At 47.9% G+C, this 21,825-nt stretch overlaps 1 pseudogene; it reads right to left on the bottom strand.

The window, feature by feature from the left end:
* LOC135877782 (NACHT, LRR and PYD domains-containing protein 3-like) overlaps positions 1-21,825 on the bottom strand; it is a 99,003-nt pseudogene that overhangs the window by 42,471 nt on the left and 34,707 nt on the right.

Here is a 21,825-nt window from a genome sequence, read left to right as displayed (position 1 = left end):
GTGGCGGGGGAGTGCGGTTACTGATAGACTGCAGCGGGGCTCTGTCCTCCTGCCTCCGTTCCTGCAGAACATCAACAAGGCGCCGGAGCGTGTCCGTTTGCTCCCTCAGAAGTCCAAGCAGCGTTTGAGTCGCCTGCTGGTCTTCCTGCCGCCACCTCTCCTCACGTTCCATGTGTGTCCAGTGCATTTGGGACAAATTCTCCCTCCAATGGTTCTGCTGTGTTGCCTGGGCTCGGGAGCAGCCCATTAGTTCTGAGAACATGTCCTCTCTCGTCTTCTTCTTCCTCCGCCTAATGTGCGCTAGCCTCTGGGAGTGTGATGCCAGGCTGGGTTGGGAGACAGTCGCAGATGTGGCTGTGGGAATGAGAAAAAGGTAGTGAATTCCTCCGAAACATAAATGTAGTTGTGAACAAAGAACATAGTCTTTCTCTGTGAACAAGACCATGCACCGCACCTATCACATGCACTCAGGACAAGGTCGAATTTTCGGACCTCGCCTTCAGTGCCTGGGGTCTTGCACTGCCGATCTGGGAAGCGGGGCAGGACACCGGAATTTCTGTAGCAGGCAGACATGGTAAGCCGTAGACTTGTGGCTGCTTAAAACTGTAGTAGTACCACTGGCCTCCATTCACATTGAAAGCAATGCCAGTCTCTGCTGCCAGCAATCGGCCAAGCATGAACTGTGGCCCTCTCCCACCCCCTCGCGGATGTCCCAGGGAAAGATCCCTGTATGCTGCCCCTCTCCCGCCTCCACTGCGTGGCTGTAAACTAGTGGTTACAGTTCTGTAAAGGAACTTGCAAGCAGTCCCAATACTAACAGTCCCCTACCTAATTCAAAACAGGTCATCATGAGCGACATAACAATAATGAGGATCTCGGACAGCGATAAGGAAAGGATGCTTCGGGAAAGCCTGCAAAGACCAGGGCCCTATGCCGCCATGCTGTGCAAGGCAATGATCCCGGAGTACTTGAGGATCTCCTGGCGCGGGAACGTCTCCTACTTCGGAGGACCCACTAAGGCCGCTCTCCCCAGGAACCTGATGAACAGGCTTTCCAATTACCTCCAGGAGAGCTTCGTTGAGATGTCCCTGGAGGATTTCAGCTCCATCCCCGATCATATAGACCGCATTTTAATATAGCTGCAGTGGCAGGGACTAAAGAGTGGAGCAGCTTGGGCAGCAGAATCATGCACAATCGGACACTGTTAGATTTTTTTTAAATAGTAGGAACTGAATACTTAAGCGCCCAGGGTAAAGAAATCATGAAGAACACATTGTTCTTATTCTTAATATTCCAATTTTGTTAAAAATAAATGTTTACATGTTTAAAACACTTACTGCTTGATCCTTCCCCTGACTCTGTGTCCGGGTTAAATGCTGGGGAGGGTTGGTAGGGGATCTCTGTAAGGGTGATGAAGAGCTCCTGGCTGTCGGGGAAATCAGCTTGGTAAGCGCTGTCGACTGCCTCGTCCTCCTCATCTCCTTCCTCATCTTCCCCGTCCGCTACCATGTCCGAGGAACCGGCCGTGGACAATATCCCATCCTCAGAGTCCACGGTCAGTGGTGGGGTACTGGTGGCGGCCGCACCTAGGATGGAATGCAGTGCCTCGTAGAAACGGGATGTGTGGGGCTGGGATCCGGATCGTCCGTTTGCCTCTTTGGTCTTCTGGTAGCCTTGTCTCAGCTCCTTGATTTTCACGCGGCACTGCGTTGCATCCCGGCTGTATCCTCTCTCTGCCCTGGCTTTAGAGATCTTCTCATAGATCTTTGCGTTCCGTCTCTTGGAGCGCAGCTCGGAAAGCATGGACTCATCGCCCCACACAGAGATCAGATCCAAGACTTCCCGATCAGTCCATGCTGGGGCCCTCTTTCTATTCTGGGATTGCACGGCCATCTCTGCTGGAGAGGTCTGCATCTTTGCCAGTGCTGCTGAGCTCGCCACGATGTCCAAACAGGAAATGAGATTCAAACTGCCCAGACAGGAAAAGGAATTCAAATTTTCCCGGGGCTTTTCCTGTGTGGCTGGTCAGAGCATCCGAGCTCGGACTGCTGTCCAGAGCGTCAACAGAGTGGTGCACTGTGGGATAGCTCCCGGAGCTATTAGCGTCGATTTCCATCCACACCAAGCCTAATTCGATATGGCCATGTCGAATTTAGCGCTACTCCCCTCGTTGGGGAGGAATACAGAAGTCGAATTTAAGAGACCTCTATGTCGAACTAAATAGCCTCGTGGTGTGGACGGGTGCAGGGTTAATTCGATGTAACGGCGCTAAATTCGACATAAAAGCCTAGTGTAGACCAGGCCTTAGTCTCAGTCTTAGCAACAAATAGCAAGAGCTTTGTGATAAAACCACTAAGTGGCAACATTGTAATATATATCACAATATGATTCTCTCTAGGGTAAGAGGGATCTCAGAGTCTTGGCTGAGAATAGAAGGGGGCATATGAGTCCATCGTTCCTGAGATTACAGGCAGGAATAATCTGATTTTATTTCTAATAAAATGCTAAATGTAAAATAAAGGGTTTTCAATCTTGATTTAACTGTAAATCTGTAAAGCTGCTCATGCCCCTCCATACGTTCCCCCATTGACTCACATTGATGCTGGGTTTTAGAATATAGTCATGTGTGCATCTGTTGGCAAATAATCATCTCTATTTAGGGTCTTGTGGTTTTGATGCGCTTCTATATTAACAATATGTGATTTGACACATATTATCCCCTAGTTATCCTAGTGCAGAACTTGAGATGAACACCAGGAATGCTCTTATTATTCCAATTGCATAGAATTTTGCCTTTGAAATGTATGAAAACCTTCAAAAATTCTCAGGAGATGGCCACCCTTCACCCTCCACTTTCAGGCAATCTTACCTGCATTTTGTTTTGCCTCCTCATAGCTTTCAGATGTTTGATTGGGTCTGGTCAGTAGACAGAGCTTTTTGAATTTTTCTGACACACTTCAGTAAATCACAATGTGTCTCATGATCAGAAAATTCATTAGTAGTACTGGCCCTAATTTTTAAATGCTGTTAAGTAGCTCTACTTTAAAAAATGTAACTATATAAAAGAGAGGTTGTCTCCTATCCAAAAAGCACATTTCTGAGACCAAAAAAAGGCAAGAGAATGAGCACAGCTCTCTGCAGGAGAAAGGAGGCTCTTGTAGTTAAAGCCCTGACTCTGCTTTCATCCAGACCACATCACACAATCCATTGTCTACATCCAAGCTCTAAGATACAACCGCATTTGCTCCAATCCCTCAGACAGAGACAAACACCTACAGGATCTCTATCAAGTGTTCTTAAAATGACAATACCCACCTGCTGAAGTGAAGAAACAGATTGACAGAGCCAGAAGAATACCCAGAAGTCACCTACTCCAGGACAGGCCCAACAAAGAAAGTAACAGAACGCCACTAGCCGTCACCTTCAGCCCCCAACTAAAATCTCTCCAGTGCATCATCAAGGATCTACAACCTATCCTGAAGGACGATCCCTCACTCTCACAGATCTTGGGAGACAGGCCAGTCCTCGCTTACAGACAGCCCCCCAACCTGAAACAAATACTTACCAGCAACCACACACCACACAACAAAAACACTAACCCAGGAACCTATCCTTGCAACAAAGCCCGTTGCCAACTCTGTCCACATATCTATTCTAGGGACACCATCATAGGACCTAATCACATCAGCCACACCGTCAGAGCCTCGTTCACCTGCACATCTACCAATATGATATATGCCATCATGTGCCAGCAATGCCCCTCTGCCATATACATTGGCCAAACCGGACAACCTCTACGCAAAAGAATAAATGGACACAAACAGACATCAAGAATTATAACATTCAAAAACCAGTCGGAGAACACTTCAACCTGACTGGTCACTCAATTTCAGACCTAAAAGTCACAATTCTGCAACAAAAAAACTTCAAAAACTGACTCCAATGAGAAACTGCAGAATTAGAATTAATTTGCAAACTGGACACCATTAAATTAGGCTTGAATAAAGACTGGGAGTGGATGGGTCATTACACAAAGTAGAGGCTGTTTCCCCATGCTAATTTTCCCCCTACTGTTACTCACACCTTCTTGTCAACTGTTTGAAATGGGCCATCCTGATTATCACTACAAAAGTTTTTTTCTCTCCTGCTGATAATATCCCACCTTAATTGATTAGTCTGTTAGAGTTTGTATGGCAACACCCATTTTTTCATGTTCTCTGTGTATATATATATCTTCCTACTGTATTTTCCACTGCATGCATCCAGTGAAGTGGGTTTTAGCCCACAAAAGCGTATGCCCAAATAAATTTGTTAGTCTCTAAGGTGCCACAAGTACTCCTTGTTTTTTTTTTACTGTAGATTTGTAGGTCTCGCTCTTCAGGAGGGAACAGGAAGCAGCAGATGTACTGAGCAACGGGATCTGCCACTGAGTAGTGACTTCAGCAGCAAGGAGGAGGGAAGGAAAATGGATGTAGTGGTAAATATTCTGAGATGGGAAATCACTACCTGGGTTGGGTGTCTTTGATAGCAGCTGATGGTTTCTGTCTTCTGCAGGCTGTGTAGTGGAGAGTGGCACCTCCTGATCATCAAGATGGAACAGAAAAGGAGGCTAAACAACACTGATGGTCAGAATTAAAGGAGAAAAAACACGGCCCTGAGATAAGTCCTATCCATCTGCATACTGACAGGCAGAGCTTTGAGGCCTGGCATGAAGCCTGGGGATAGATGGGGACAGAAACATCTCAGCCTTCCACACACTGGATCTGGTGTTTTGGGGAGAGAAAAGAGGAACCCGCATTAGGAGTTAGTGGCATTAACCCCAGACCTCCAATGATGGACAACAGCTGGTATAAAAGGAGGTTGATTTTGCAGCTCATCCTGCTGGAGCTTTGGGGGCAGATTTTCAAGAGGGCTCAGCATCCAACATGCAGATCCTTTGAAAATCTTTTTGGAAATGTCACTATTGGAGCTGCTAGTTGCTGAGCTCATTGGAAAATCTGGCTTCAAGTCCCCAGAACCTCAGAGGCCTGGGATGGGGCTTCTACCTTGAAAGAAGAAAAAGAGCAGAAATGTATTGAAAAAGATAAAGGAAGAGCCACCGCTTTCCCCAAAGGGTTTAGTACAGGGGTAGGCAATCTATGGCACGTGTGCCGAAGGCGGCATGTGAGCTGATTTTCAGTGGCACTCACACTGCCGGGTCCTGGCCACTGGTCCGGGGGCTCTGCATTTTAATTTAATTTTAAATGAAGCTTCTTAAACATTTTAAAAACCTTATTTACTTTACATACAACAATAGTTTAGTTATATATTATAGACGTATAGAAAGAGACCTTCTAAAAACGTTAACATGTATTACTGGCACGTGAAACCTTAAATTTGAGTGAATAAATGAAGACGCGGCACACCGCTTCTGAAAGGTTGCCGACCCCTGGCCTTTAGTATTTTATAATGAGTCCAACATCAGCACGTACTCTCACGTGTCCTGTTTGTAACTGTAAACACACATCCCTATCCCCAGCAGGCTCCACTTCAAAGGACATTTCTTCAAACTGGTGCTGGCTCTCAGCTAGGAGCATGTTCAGTCCCAGCCCTGGGAACATCAAAGGCAGAAGCCACCATGGCTGGGGCTGAAGCTTAAATCCAAGTTGAGTATTTCTGCTCAGAGTGGGAGGTTTAGAATCCTCAGGGCCCAGGGCTTCTTTTCTTTCTATTCATTGAAAATATCAAGGCATCGAAATTATTAAAATGAGCTATAAAATAGACTGCTAGCTGAAGGGTAACAGTGAGCTCTTTTTAGTACATGCATTTTTATTAAAAGTTGGTTTAAATATGTATATATCTATATTCCCCAAACACCAGAGAGCTGAGGAGCTATTTGTCCGGTGTGGGCTCAGCTGTACTTAAAGTTTCAGTTTTACCACCAGGGATGGCTGGGGCATGTTGTGAGCCACTGACCCAGGTACTGGAGACACTGAACTCTCAGTTTCTCCCTGTAGCTGCCGGGAGCAGTGACCAGCCATGCACCCTGTCAAGCTCTTTACATAGAGGACATCTGTAAACACACAGAGGAAGCCAAATGTCACTTACTGCAGACTCTGTAATTTGCAGTTTTGTTTCAGTCCCTCACACAGCAGCTGAATGCCAGCATCTCCCAGTTTATTATAACCCAGATCCAGCTCTGTCAGGCTCTGGCTGGTTCCGAAAACAGTAGCGAGATCCCCACAGCAAGCGCCTGTGAGACAACAAACCCGCAAGCTGGGGAAAGAGAAACGCAGAGAAAAGCAATTACTATGTGAACCGGGCTTGTCACAGCTGTTGTGACAGGCTGCTCTGCCCACCAGCTCCTCTCCCTGACAAATCAGCATCGAGAATGGGACAGAAATTCTTCCATAGGCCCTGTCCTAAGCCCCCTTCCCCCTGGCCAATCAGAGACCAGGGTTGGACAGGACTTCCTGACTAAGCCCCCTGCTTCCTCTTCACCCTTAATCAATCAGCATTGAGAATGGCCCAGACATTTCTAACCCCAAATCTCTGACATTCACCAATGTGGAATAAAATTTGTCATAAAACTTCCTAAGCACCACCCCAGCCCTTTACACTGACCAACCAGCATTCAGGATGGGCACAAAGTCCCTTAAGTCCCTCCCACTCAGCTCTTGACCAATCAGGTTGGCCTTGGCATTGATCAGCTCCAGGATAGTGCAACCCAATCAGAGCAGGCCTACTGCTACAGGGAAGCTGTAGGGGGAGCCCCCTCCCCAGGCAGTTGGGCCAGGCTCGGTGCAGGAGCTGGGAGATCCTGCCCCTCCACACCCCTGGCACTAGCTCTGCTGCTCCACTGCAGGACGCAGCCATCTCATGTCTCTGTCTCTCCCACTTAGCCCATCAGCTCTGATGTGTGGATATTGAGCTCAAAGGCCCAAAGACTCGGAAGTGTTCATAAACTCTTTCTGCCCAACATTAAACACTGATAGGTAGATTTGAGGTTATTTAAAGCAGAGATCTTGGTTTTACTTGGTTATTTGGCAAACACCCAAAAAGCATTCATTCCAATTAAAAGTTTATTGATTAAACACAAGAAAAAACAAGTCAAAACAGGCAATTATATTGAAACTGTGGTAGGCTGATTATACAAAACAAACAAAGTCGAAATCTTTAAAACCTTTTTGGAGGCAAAATATTCTATAATCTCTTATTTTCAGAACTATCTTTCTTTCCTGATATGGAAAGGGTTAATTTTACTCTCAGTCCTGATGTGTAAAGGGCTTTTAAGTATCCTGTTTTTCCCAGACGGACACAAGATGGAGGAGAGATAGGCCAGAAAAGATGCGTGAAATATGGGTTTTGTTGAAGTTTTTGGACACTGGATTGCTCGTTAGTTACATGTGGATGCTTTTGGCTGGCAAGTCGACCACAACAACTGCTGCTTGGACCCTGGTTTACGATATGGTCAGGGACGTCATCTGATTGGATCTTTTCTTCTTAGACAAGGCAGGCTTAGATGAATACAGCATAGCTGACTTCAGGTTTGATGACAAGCCAAGAGAGTAAGAGAGTGGATAGAAGGAAAGAAAGGGAGGGGCAGAAAATAACACAACAAGGGAAGGGAAAACAATGCAGGATCTTACATGCCTCTGCAGTGCTGGCAGTTAGATATCCCCACTGATGGGCTGAGGATTGGATGTCATGATAATACGATGACTTTCAGCGCTGTCAAGGCTGTATCCCTACTTTGAACTTTAGGGTACAAATGTAGGGGCCTGCATGAAGTCTTCTAAGCTTAACTACCAGCTTAGTTCTGGTCCGCTGCCACCATCCCAAAGCTAATTCCCTTTCCTGGGTAGCCTTGAGAGACCTTCACCAATTCCCTGGTGAATACAGATCCAAACTCCTTGGATCTTAAACAAGGAGAAATTGACCCTTCCCCCCTCCTTCCTTTCACCAACTCTGGTGAATACAGATCCAAACTCCTTGGATCTTAAACAAGGAGAAATCAATCAGGTTATTAAAAAGAAGGCTTTTAATTAAAGAAAAAGGTAAAAATCATCTCTGTAAAATCAGTATGGAAAATAACTTTACAGGGTAATCAAACTTAAAGAGCTCAGAGGACTCCCCTCTGTCTTAGGTTCAGAGTGTAGCAAACAAAGATAACCACTCTAGTAAAAGGTACATTTACAAGTTGAGAAAACAAAGTAAATCTAAGACGCCTTGCCTGGCTTTTACTTACAATTTTGAAATAAGAGAGACTTGTTTAGAAAGATGGGGAGAACCTGGATTGATGTCTGGTCCCTCTCAGTCCCAAGAGCGAACAACCCCTTAAAACAAAGAGCACACACAAAAGCCTTCCCCCCCCCCCCAAGATTTGAAAGTATCTTGTCCCCTTATTGGTCCTCTGGGTCAGGTGTCAGCCAGGTTACCCGAGCTTCTTAACCCTTTACAGGTAAAAGGATTTTGGAATCTCTGGCCAGGAGGGATTTTAGTACTGTATACAGGAGAGCTGTTACCCTTCCCTTTATAGTTATGACAAGCGCTCACAAACAAGATTAAGGACTCCTTGAACAAGATGAAGGGAAGCCGGCTTTCCTCTCAGGAAGAAAATCCTTTAGATGCATTGAGATGAGGTCCAGTGCTGGCAGTTCAGGGGATGAACTCAAATGCAAGGTGGTATGGGAGAGGAGAGGGAGAGCTGATATGGAGTACTCTGAATATGTTTTTTTTTTTTCAAAGTCTTCTTTTAAGGAACCCAAAAAAGGGGAAAAAGTGGGCGTCATAGTTCATCTCCCTCATGATTTTTTCCACTAATTAGGCCTAATATCCTTCACACCAATTTTGGTTTATTAGCCTCCAGCTCCACATCATCTGTTTTTCACAAGCATAATTTCAACAGTCATTGGATTATACATAGGCGCCAACTTCCCCTCTGCCTGGTGGGTGCTCGACGCCCCGCCTCCTGACCCTGGCCCCGCCTCTTCCCGCCCCTGTACTGCCCTAGCCCCACCCCCATTCCACCCCCTTCCTCCAAGTCCCTGTCCCTGCCCTGCCTCTTCTCCACCTCCTCCCCTGAGCACACCATGTCCCCACTCCTCCCCCTCCCTCCCGGAAAGTCCTAAGCACCGCCAAACAGCTGAGGGGGCAGGAAGTGCTTGAAGGGAGAGGGAGGAGCGAAGGAGGCGAGGAGGGGGGAGAAGGAGGTGAGGAGGGGGGAGCGTGGCTGCTGGTGGGTGCAGAGCACCCGTTAATTTTTCCCTGTGTGTGCTCCAGCCCCAGAGTACCCACAGAGTCGGCGGCTATGGGATTATATCAACATGGCCTTTTTTGTTTAGCCTCATCTAGTTTCTCTGGTTTTCTTGCACCCGTTACAACGTTCAACATCATAAATAATTTGACCTATTTTTCATGGTTATTGTAAATCTTATGAACTCTCACATGCTTTTAACATTGGAGCTCACAACAGGGGTACAGTTTATAGGCCTAATAATTACACCAGCTTCCAGCTCTGACCATCAGGCCTGGGGAGGAGAGGCAGCTGCCAGGCCCAGAACTGGCAAGATCAGACCCACCTTCCCACTGAGACCTGGGATCAAAAGGGTGAAAGACAAAAGATCCTCACAGCAAGGGGGATCACTGATATTTGGGATGAGAAGAGCCCCTGAGAGGAGGGAGACTATGTGAACCTAATGGCAGGATCTTTTTTACACTCCCTATTGAGTTTATAAAAGTAGTTCTGCTGGTTTCTGTAACCCTCCAGCAGTCTGGGCTCCTGATAAAGCTGCCAGCCCTCTGAGTGGGTATCCATTGCAGCAGACTGTCTTGATCATGTGCACCTCAAGGACCACTCCCAAACCTGGCTGTATTTGCCCTCCCTCAAGGCCTCAGAGAGAGCCCCCTGCACACCCAAGCCCCCTCCCCACCTCCAACAACTGCCAAATACTGTACACATGTCCTAGACGTCACACCAACCAGAACTGGACCAGCACTTCCCCCTCCATCACTACAGTTGCCTTGAAACTATGATCATCCTAATGAAGGGGGAGCAGAGCCCCCAACACTTGGGAGAGAAAAGGAGCCACTGAATTTGAAGAAGGGAGAGAAGCCCTCAATCACTGGGGGAATCTAAAAGTTCTGTAAGGGAGAATAGAGCCCCCAAGATATTTTGAAGCCAGGATAAAAGGAGCCTTCAATGGGGTGAGGGACTTTAAGGTTGGGGTGAAGCTGGGGAGAAAAACTCCATGGGTGCATGTGGGAAATTGGGGAGATAAACCCTAACTTGGAGGCCAGGGCCTGGGGAGAGAAGAGGGCATTCAAGATAAAGTGATGGAGAAAACCCCCATAAAATTTACAGATAATATAAGAGAGAAGACACATGAGACGGTGAGGAGAAGGAGACCCTATTACTAGAGAAATTTTCCAGTCTCCATTTTGCTTTTCTAAATCTTTATTCTGAATAAGCAAAAGTCACTCCACCCTGAGATCATAGAATCATAGAATATCAGGGTTCGAAGGGACCTCAGGAGGTCATCTAGTCAAACCCCCTGTTCAAAGCAGGACCAATCCCCAACTAAATCATCCCAGCCAGGGCTTTGTCAAGCCTGACCTTAAAAACCTCTAAGGAAGGAGATTCCACCACCTCCCTAGGTAACCCATTCCAGTGCTTCATCACCCTCCTAGTGAAAAAGTTTTTCCTAATATCCAACCTAAACCTCCCCCACTGCAACTTGAGACCATTATTCCTTGTTCTGTCATCTGCTACCACTGAGAACAGTTGATCCATCCTCTTTGTAACCCCCTTTCAGGTAGTTGAAGGCTGCTATCAAATCCCCCCTCATTCTTCTTTTCTGCAGACTAAACAATCCCAGTTCCCTCAGCCTCTCCTCATAAGTCAGATGGACACTACAGACCCTTAGCATACTCTGAAAACCTAGTATGTCTAAAATGGTGCCCTGGCAAAGGGCCAAGTATATGTGTGTGTGGATCAGCAGAATCACATCTCTCAGGTAAATGACAACAGAGAGATGTGCAACATTAGTGGCTACTGAGCATGTGCAGTAAGGGGTGACAGAGGGGTCAGTTAACTGAGCAGCTAGCTGATCAGAGCCCACTCATACTGGTCACAACTTATTTGAAAGATCAGAGCTGTCAATGAGAACTCTGAAGTAATGGTTGATACTGAGCATGTGTGAGTGAGGTAATTGCTTCTAAAAAGGGATCACTTAGAATGGATCTACAGTAATTCCTCACTTAGGCCTGGTCTACACTAGGAGTTTATGTCGAATTTAGCGCCGTTACATCGAATTAACTCTGCACCCGTCCACACCAGGAAGCTATTTAGTTCGACATAGAGGTCTCTTAAATTCGACTTCTGTACCCCTCCCCAACGAGGGGAGTAGCGCTAAATTCGACATGGCCATGTCGAATTAGGCTAGGTGTGGATGGAAATCGACGCTAATAGCTCCGGGAGCTATCCCACAGTGCACCACTCTGTTGATGCTCTGGACAGCAGTCCGAGCTCGGATGCTCTGACCAGCCACACAGGAAAAGCCCCGGGAAAATTTGAATTCCTTTTCCTGACTGGGCAGTTTGAATCTCATTTCCTGTTTGGACATCGTGGCGAGCTCAGCAGCACTGGCAATGATGCAGAGCTCTCCAGCAGAGATGGCCATGCAATCTCAGAATAGAAAGAGGGCCCCAGCATGGACTGATCGGGAAGTCTTGGATCTGATCGCTGTGTGGGGCGATGAGTCCGTGCTTTCCGAGCTGCGATCGAAAAGACGGAATGCAAAGATCTACGAGAAGATCTCTAAAGCCATGGCATAGAGAGGATACAGCCGGGATGCAACGCAGTGCCGCGTGAAAATCAAGGAGCTGAGACAAGGCTACCAGAAGACCAAAGAGGCAAACGGACGCTCCGGATCCCAGCCCCAGACATCCCGTTTCTACGAGGCACTGCATTCCATCCTAGGTGCGGCCGCCACCACTACCCCACCACTGACCGTGGACTCTGAGGATGGGATATTGTCGACGGCCGCTTCCTTGGACATGTTAGCGGACAGGGAAGATGAGGAAGGAGATGAGGAGGACGAGGCAGTTGACAGCGCTTCACAACGCTGATTTCCCCGACAGCAAGGATCTCTTCATCACCCTTACAGAGATCCCCTACAAACCGTCCCCAGCCGTTAACCCGGACACAGAATCAGGGGAAGGATCACTCAGTAAGTGTTTAAAACATCTAAACATTTATTTTTAACAGAACAGGAATATTAACAATATTAACAATGGGGTTTGCATGATTACTTTGCCCTAGGCGCTTAACGTTTCAGTCCCTGGCAGTGCAACTACTGAAAAAAATCTAACAATGTCCGGTTTAGCATGATTGTTCTGCCCAAGCCGCTCTGTTTAGTCCCTGCCAGTGCAGCTACAGTAAAATCCGGTCTATATGTCCGGGGATAGAGCTGAAATCCTCCAGGGGCAACTCCCAGGGGTTAATCGCTCCCTGAAACCATCTCTCTCTGATTCTTCAGCCCACCTGGTCCCCGTCGATCCCCCTTCATTTTACTGCTCCCCAGTCACTTACTGCAGGAAGCGCCGTCCACGGGGTGCAGTAGATCCCACCTCTGCCACCAGTTGTCCCGGAGTGTGGGGGACTCAGGGCCCTGTACCCCGGCTTCCTGTGATTCACCATGACTCTCAGCCAGCCAGTAAAGCAGAAGGTTTATTTAGATGACAGGAACACAGTCCAAGACAGGTCTTGCAGGCACAGACAACAGGATCCCCCTCAGTTAGGTCCATCTTGGGGTCCCCGGGCACCCCAGACCCCTTGGGAGATCAGAGCCCTGTCTGCCTCCCAGCCATATCACCAGCCAGCTCCTGAAAACTCTCCCCTCAGCGACCCCTCCCACAGCCCTTTGTTCAGTTTCCCAGGCAAAGGTGTCACCTGGCCTCTAACCCCTTCCTGGGTTCTCATGTTACATGCTCAGGTATTCTCTGTCGGTCAGTCTCCCATCCCCCAATGCAGACTATCCTAGCCACACGCCCCCCTGTCAGCATTCAAAGACCACGGTAAGAACAGTCCCAGTTCGTCACACCCCCACTCCCACTTTCCCCCAGAGTCCAAGCAGCATAATCAGTTCCTTCTTGTCAGGGGTTTTTAGTCTATTCTTCTGTATACTTTCAGCTGAAAAGCTCAGCCAATCGGAGGAGTCCCTTTCATGACTCATCTTCACAGGAAGGAAGCAGGACAACAACTAAAGTCTTTTGTCCTCTTATTGAAAGTATTAAGGGAAATTCCAGTTGCAAGTCCGACCATAGTCTGTCTGGTATTGATGGTCCTTTCCTTTTAGGGAGGTCATAACACTTTCTGTTGAAGATTAGCCTTTCACACTAATTTGTATTTCTCTCATGTCTGGTGATTTACAGTCACAGAGGCCCATAATACAGCTGCTCAAATATTACCTTACAATATGGAATACAGATGTTATAAGAGAGATTTATGCATGCAGCAACTCAGAAGCATTCAATAAAGTCTATATCTTTCTTCTTCGGCTATCCCTTGATGTGAGGATGATGTCTGCCCAGGGGGTTCATTGGTGAGTTTTTAAGTGTCTGAGGAGCCCAATTCTTGCCCTGCAGATTTTCCCACAGAAGTGACAGGTGTAATCTTGGAGGACACATAGTTGTTGGCTGGAGTGTTGTGCCCTTTCTTTCCTCCTTTGTCACTTCTCTGTCTCATGAGCACGTCTGTTCTCCTCAAAGTGACCTTTGGCTTGGTGTATGGTGTGGCACCACTGTGTTCTCTTCCATGCCAAGTCCTCCCAGTTTGTTGGGTTGATGCCTCCCTTTGTAAGATGTACTTTCAGTATGTCTTTGAAGTGCTTCCGCTGCCTTCCGCGAGGCCTTCTTCCCTGACTTAACTGAGAGAAGAGTACTTGCTTCGGGAGGTGAATGTCAGACATACATACACAGTGGGCAGCCCAGCGGAGTTGGAATTTCATGACCTGCGCTTCTATTCTGCTGATGTTGGCTGCAGAGAGAATGCTGGTGTTAGTGCATTGGTCTTCCCAGCTGATCCTGAGAATCCTCCTGAGGCAGTGCTTCTGGAACCACTCCAGGCACTTCAGATGTTGTCTGTAGGTTACCCAGGTCTCACACCAATAGAGAAGGGTGGGGATGACAACTGCCTTGTAAACCAAGATCTTGGTACCTGTTTGTAGATCCTTATTGTTGAAGATTCGTTTGAGTAGTCTTCCAAAAGCTGTGCTGGCACAGCGGATCCTGTATTCAATTTCTGTGTCAATGCTGGCTGTTTGGGAGAGGTTGCTGCCAAGGTATGGAAAATGGTCCACATTTTCTAGGGGTGCTCCGCTGATGGTGATTTGTGGCATATGAAGAGTAGTTTGTGTAGGTGAGGGCTGGTAGAGTACTTTGGTTTTCCTGATGTTGAGAGAGAGAGACCCAGGCTGTGATAGGCATCTGCAAAAAAATGTAGGGTGCTTTGCAGGTTGGCCTCTGTGTGTGCAAGAATGACACAGTCATCTGCATACACAGTGATGCCAATTCTCATGATCTTAGATTTTGTTTGGAGACATCGAAGATTGAGGAGTTGGCCATCCGTACGGTACTCAATCCCGAGTCCATCAGGAAGGCGGTTGCGAATGAGAATCAGGATCATGGCAAGGTAAATGGAGAAGAGTGTTGGAGCAATGACACAGCCCTGCTTGACATCGGTGCGATGGACGGGATTCAATAAAGTCTAAACACTAAACACATTCTTATAATTCTAATAACCCTGTTTTCACAATACAAACACACAGGTGAACCAGACTGATCCAGCTATAAGCTAATTGTTCTATTTTAAATATTGGAGCAGGGAATCGACATGATCAAGTAACACATTGAGTTACCGCTACAAGTCTATAGGTGGCGCTCCTCAGCAGGGCTCAGGAAGCTGCAAGTGCACTGAACAGTGGGAACTGCAGCTCAGTGTTGACACCTACAGCAAGGGTGGTTGGAAGGAAATTGGATGTAGTGGTAAATGCTCAGAGAAGGAAAATCATTGTTTTTTTCACAACAGAAAAGGGGTCTGGTGGCTTCTGTCTATTGCAGAGTGTGCAGTAGAGAGTGGGACCCTGTGATCATCCAAAGGGAAGAGAAGGAAGAGGCTAAATCACACTGAGGGTCAGAATTAAAGGAAAAAACAAACAGCCCTGAGAGGAGTCCTATCCATCTACATACTGACAGGTGGAGCTTTGAGGCATTGCTTGAGGACTGGTGGGGATAGATGGGGACAGAAGCACCTCAGCGCTCCAGACAGTGGACCTAATGTTCTTGAGAGATAATGAGCGACCCTGCCTTAGGGTTTGGTGGCATTAACCCTAAATGTCCAATGATGGGCAGCAGCTGCTGCAAAAGGAGGCTGATTTTGCTATTCCCTCTGCCGGTACTTTTGGGGCAGATTTTCCAGTGGGCTCAGCATCCAACATGCAGGTGTTTTAAAAATCTGGTTAGAAGTGTCACAATGGGAGCTGCTGGGGGCTGAGCTCTTTTGAAAATCTGGCCTCAACTCCCCAGAGTTTCCCAGCATCCCAGAGATTTGGGGCAGGGCTTCTGCCTTGAAAGAAGCAGGAAAAGAGCAGAACGATATTGAAATAGAGAAGGGAAGAGCCATAGCTTTCTCCAGCCATGGGGACTTCACAGGCAGGAGCCACTGTGGCAGCGACTGATGCTGAAACTGAAGTTGAATATTTCAGCTCAGATTGGGATGTTTAGAAGTCCTTGGCATTCTGGGGCCTCTTTTGTTGTTATAAGTTTATATAAACAGGTCGAGGTGTCAAAATTCATTAAAATGATCTAAAACAGTCTGTTGGCTGAAGGGTGAGTGAGCACTTTTTAATAAATGTATTTTTATTAAGAGTTAGTTTTAAAAAATTATCCATATTCCCCAAACAGCAGGGGACTGTGGAGCCTGCTGTCTGGTGTGGGCACAGCTTTACTTAAAATTTCCATTTTCTAAACAGGGCAGATGGGTGCATGTTGTCAGCCACTGAAACAGGAGCTGGAGACATCTAATGCTCAGCTTCTCCATGTAGCTGCAGGGAGTAAGACATCAGACACCAGCCACATGCCCTGTGAAGAGCTTTACATAGAGGACACCTGTAAATACACAGAGGAGGCCAAATGTTACTTACCTCAGTCTCTGAAGTTTGCTGTTTGGATGTTTTAGTCCCTCACACAGCAGCCGCACTCCGGTATCTCCAAGATCATTATCACGCAGCTCCAGCTGTGTCAGGCTCTGGCTGATTCTGAGAACAGTGGCGAGGTACTCACAGCTAGCGTCTGTGAGATCACAACCCCACAAGCTGAAGGAGAGAGAAGCAGAGAGCAGAGTGATCATGGTGTGAAATGGTTCCTCACAGCTCTTTTGACAGGTGGCACCATCCACCAGCCCCTCTCCCTGACCAATCAGCATTGAGAATGGCCCAGACACCCCAATCATTGAGACAGAACCCCTGCTCAACCCCCTGTCCCAAGTCCCACCCTTTCTCTCATGAGGAACCAGTTTTGGGTGAGACTTCAAGCCTAAGCCTCACCCCTTACACTTCACACTTGACCAATCAGCATTGAGAATGGCCCGGACACCCCAATCCTTAAACCTCCATCACTGACCAATGAGGAATAAGGTTTGGGTAAGACTTCCTCCCTAAGCACTGCCCCTAACCCTTTCCAATTACCAACCAGAATTTAAGGGGCAGCCGTCCCACCTACTCAGCTCTCAAGCAATAATGTTGGACTTGGCACTGATCAGCCCTGGGATGGTGTGACCCAATCAGAGCTGGTCCATTGCTACAGGGAGGCTGTAGGAGGAGCTCCCTCCCCAGGTATCTGAGCCAGACTCAGAGCAGGAGCTGGGAGATCCTGCCCCTCCACGCCCCTAGCACTAGCTCTGCTGTTGCCCTGCAGGACGCAGCCATCTTCTGCCTCTTCCTCTGCCCCCCAGCCCATCAGCTCTGACTGTTAGGCCCAGGACTGGCAGCATGACACCCACCTTCCCACTGAGACTAGGGATCAAAGCATGGGGGGATTGGAAGACAAAGAGGAGAAAAGCCCTACAACAAGGGGGATCCCTGAAGTTTGGTAAAGAGCCCCTGAGAGGAGGGTGACCATGTGACCCTGTTGGCAGGGCCTGTTCCAGAAACGCTGGTGGGGTTATTACAACAGAAATTTTCTACTGGTTTCTGCTTCCCCCATGCAGAGTCTGGGCTCCTGGGGGAGCTGCCAGCCAGTGGAGTGTGGAACTATGGCTGCAGCCTGGCTATGCCCATATGCATCTCAGAGACCAGCCCCCAGCATGGCTGTCACATACTGCCACTCCTCCCTCCCTCCAGGGCTCAGAGGGAACCCTGTGCACCCCTAACAGCTGCCAAACCTTGCACACATGTAGAGACACCCCATCCATCGCAACTGTCACCTGCGCAACCATGTCCATCGCTACAGTTGCCTTGAAAATATGGTCCCTCCACCAAATGGAGAAGGGAGAGAAAAAGAGTCCTGAATTTGTACAAAGGAGAGAAGCTTCCACTCCTTGGAGGGCCCCCAGGTTCAGTCAGGGTTGGTAGAACCCCTGAGATATTTTGGAGGCAGGAGGAGAGGAGCCCCCAATGGGGTAAGAGACTCTAAGTGTGAGTTGAACATGGGGAGAAAAAAAAAACCGTGGGAAAATGGGGAGATAAGCCCTAACTGGGTGAACTGCGGGGGAGGGGGAGAGAGAAGGTGTCCATGATGAATTAATGGAGAAGAGCTCCACAAGATTTAAAGTTAAGGAAGAAGGAAGACAAGTGAGAAGTTGAGACGAAAGAGACCCCTACATGGGGAGAGGACACATGAGGGGAAAGAAGGACCCCAACTGTGATAAAAAAGGAGAGACACCCCCCAAATGGGGAGTAGTGTTGGGGGTAATCTTTGGGAAGGAGGTAGCTATGCCAGCACCAGGAGAGTTCATTCTTTGCCCTGGGCTCTGACTAGAGTTCATGCTTGAGGCAGAGTTTCACCTTGGGAATTTGGTGCTGGGCTCAGATCTCTGGAAGAGGAGCCCACCCTGTGTGCTGGGTGACCATCTCATTCCATAACAGGTGAATAAATGTAAATATAACAAATTTCACTTAGAATTTACCCAGACACCCTGTCACTGATTTCTCCTCTGATCTGCAAGGACACCTTGGGAAGAAGGAGCAACAATACAAACAGACAGTCCCTGCCCTCAGAATCTTACAATCTAAATAGACCAGACAGACAAAATGTGAGGGAAAGGAAATATTATTATCCCCATTTTTCAAATGAAGACAGTAAAAGCACCTAGAACACCCAATAACAACTATTGTCACCACCTTCTTTTCAGGGGGGAAATCCACCCCACCCCATCCCCCAGCTCTGGAGTATGCAGTATTCTGGCCAGCAGTTAAGAATCTATTGCTTGATGTGACCCCCCTTACAATCTCCTGTGCTGTTCAGTGATCATGCAGAGCCAGGGAGTCTGACTGAGGTCTGCTTCTTTCAGTGTCTTAATTCTAACTGATCTGCATTGCTTCATGAGCCTCTGCACAACATAACAACCAGTTCCAACTGGCTCACTGACAGGAATCATCTGGTCTCCCATTTCTGAGCAACCTAATCAAGAAGTTACTGAATAATGCATCCAACGTCACCTGTCGGTTGGCAATATCCAGCTGGTTTTAGGCCTGGACACAGAATAGAAATGGCCCTGCTGAGGCTGAGTGCTTCGTTCCCCGTCTCACAGGTTTCCTCCTGGGCTTTGCAATCTGCATTGTCCCAGAGGAGCACAGCCATCTCAGCAGTTCATTGATTGAAAATTGATCTCTCATGTTGCTGGAGCTGGAACCACTAGGTTTTTATTATTTGTATTACAGTAGTGCTTGCAGAGCAACCAAGAACAGGGCCCCATTGTGATAGGCACTGTACAGAGTAGTAGATAATCCCTTCCCGAGGACTTTACAACGTAATTAGACATGACAGACAAATGGAGAGGACAGAAACAGAACACACAAGCAGAATGAATGTCACAATTGTTTGTGTCATTTCGCTTATTATTTTGCTGGGAGGGGCATTTTTTATTTATTTTTAAAATTCTTTGGGTGGAGTTTATTAGGTGTGGATTAGCTTAATGGAAAAAAGAGGAAGGGAAAGAGGACAAAGAAGAGAGGGGAGAAGGAATGAGGGGAGAATGGAGGACAGATGGAAGGTGTGACGGGTTACCCCCAGAGTGCCACCTGGAACTGGGGTACCACTGAGCCTGCCTCACCCACCAGCCTGGGCTCCCTTTACACTGTACTGCTCTGCAGCCTGCCAAGCCCTCCCCCAGGCTTCAGACTGATCTTTACCAGCACACATACAGTAAGGACACACCCAGCTGCAGCACTTACACACAGGTTCTTTAGCCAGCCCCTGCATGGGAAGGCACAGCTAAGACACCTCCCAGTTCCTAAGGCACACACCCCTCTGGATGTAAACCTAAAATTATACCGTCTTGCAGTGCACAGATGTCCTTACAGCATAAGCACATGAAATTCGCCCCCTCCCTCACTGTGGAGAGGGAGTATACAACAGCCTTTTGCCCCAAGTTATGACTTCCACACACTGGTTTTAGACAAGACAAAAACAAGTTTATCAACTACAAAAGATAGTTTTAAGTGATTATAAGGGATAGCCAACAGGGGGCCCTCGCGCGCCGCCGCGCCTCCACCCCTCCACCCCCCCCGCCCCAAGCGGGACACGGGGATGGAGCCCTTGCGCGCTGCCGGCCCCCCCCCTGCCCCAAGCAGGACATGGGCAGGGAGCCCTCGCACGCTGCCGCCCCCCCTCCTCGCCCCAAGCGGGACACGGGGATGGAGCCCTCGCATGCCGCCGCGCCTACACCCCCCCCCCCCCGGCCCCAAGCGGGACATGGAGCCCTCGCGCGCCGCTGCCCCTCCCCACTGCCCCAAGCGGGACACGGGCACCGCTTGCTTCTCTGCCCTCCCAGGCTTCCCGCGCGAACAGCTGATTCGCGGGAAGCGGGGGGGGGGGGGAGGAGGAGAAGCGGGGCAGAGTGTTCAGAGGCGGAGCGGAGGTGAGCTGGGGCCGGGGAGCGGGAGCACCCATGGGGTCGGCTCCTAAGGCGCCACTTTTGGATAATGTGCTCAGGGGGAGCAGCCGCTCCCTCTGCTCCCCCCCAGCTACGGTCCTGGTCACTTCAACTTACCAGTTGTTAAATTTAGAAGCCCTTTTATAGAACCGGTTGTCCCGTGCAGGACAACTGGTTCTAAAAGGGCTTCTAAATTTAACAACTGGTTCCCGTGAACCGGTGCGAACCGGCTCCCGCTCACCACTGGAGACTCCCCTTGCCGCTCTCACCCTAGGAGCCAGAGACCTCCCAGCAGGGCTGGTGAGTGCGGCCAGGGAAGGGGGAAGGGTGTGGTGGAGTGAGTGTCTGGGAGATGTGCGGGGGGTGCTGGGCTGTGAGGGTGTGGAGGGCACTGGGCAGTGGGGGAGGTTTGTGTGTTTTGGGGTGCTAGGCAGTGGGGGCCTGTTGGGGGGTGCTGGGCAGTGAGGGAGATCTGTGTGTGTCAGGGCACTGGGGGTCTGTGTGGGGCATTGTTTAGTTGTGGTGGTGGGGCTGTGGGGAAGGGCACTGGGAGGGAGGGAGGAGAAATCTGTGTGTATTGGGAAACTAGCGAGTGGGGGGTTCTATGTGGGGTGCTGATGTGTATTAAGAGTTACCAGCTGGATTGAGGACTGATAGATCTGGACAGAGTTTATATTGAATGGGCAAATGAAAAAGATCACAGGGAAAAACAGTAAGGTTAGTTTAGCCGTCTTTGACATTTCGACCAATAAGGAAATTAAAATGCATTTGTAATTACATATTTTATTCTTGGCTGATAATCATTTATTGATATTTTTTAGGAAAATTTTCAATTTAAAACACAAACTTTTGTTTCTTTTTTTTACTTATGATGTCTATCTGAAAACCCATATAAATTGACACAAATTGCAAATTAAAACTTTTTAAATGTATAAGCATTTTACTCATTTGGGCGCATTTGCCTCATGGCACACAAATTTGAACTCTGCTTCAAAAATTTGCTCAGAAGAAATTTTTCTTTTACCTTAATTATACTATCTTAGGAGCCCACTATAACATAGTACCAAGGTTCAATACAAAGTCATATAAAAGTTATACAAAAATGCATAATGCAGAGATTTATCTACAACTGCATTGATTGACTGCTGTGTGCAGTAATATAGTGACCCCTGGACCTAAAGGCTTCCACACACTGTCAGTGCCTTGCTAGTGTGCCATGCGCCGTGAGATATCTCTTCTCTTTGTGTGTGACTGTGTTTCCCTTGTGTGTGAATTTATTCAACAAAATCTTGAGCTTCATAATGGATACCATGAGTGAAAAGAAAAAGAGAAAAATAGAATCAGAGCACAGAGTTTTCAACACTGAATGGACGAATAAATACTTATGTACTATTTCCAAAGTCAAAATACTGTGCCTCGTGTGTCGCGAAATGTTAGCCGTTCCGAAAGAATACAACCTTCGGCGGCACTTTGAAACTAAGCATCCCAATCTCGCCAAATTGAGCCCAGATGAAAAAATAATTAAAGCAGCCAGTTTAGCGAAAAACCTTAGTAGAGAACAGCAAATTTTCAAGAAAGTGAGCACTGAGAACGATACAGTTACTAAAGTAAGCTTTAAAATTTCTAAGGAAATTGCTGCTGCTGGGAAATCCTTCACAGAAGGTGAGTTATTAAAAAAGTGTATGTTGATTGCT

The sequence above is a fragment of the Emys orbicularis genome, chromosome 4, assembly GCF_028017835.1.
Source record: "Emys orbicularis isolate rEmyOrb1 chromosome 4, rEmyOrb1.hap1, whole genome shotgun sequence".
Taxonomy (NCBI): domain Eukaryota; kingdom Metazoa; phylum Chordata; order Testudines; family Emydidae; genus Emys; species Emys orbicularis.
The sequence above is the reverse complement of the archived record's forward strand: the minus strand, read 5'-3'. Positions and strand labels throughout refer to the sequence as shown.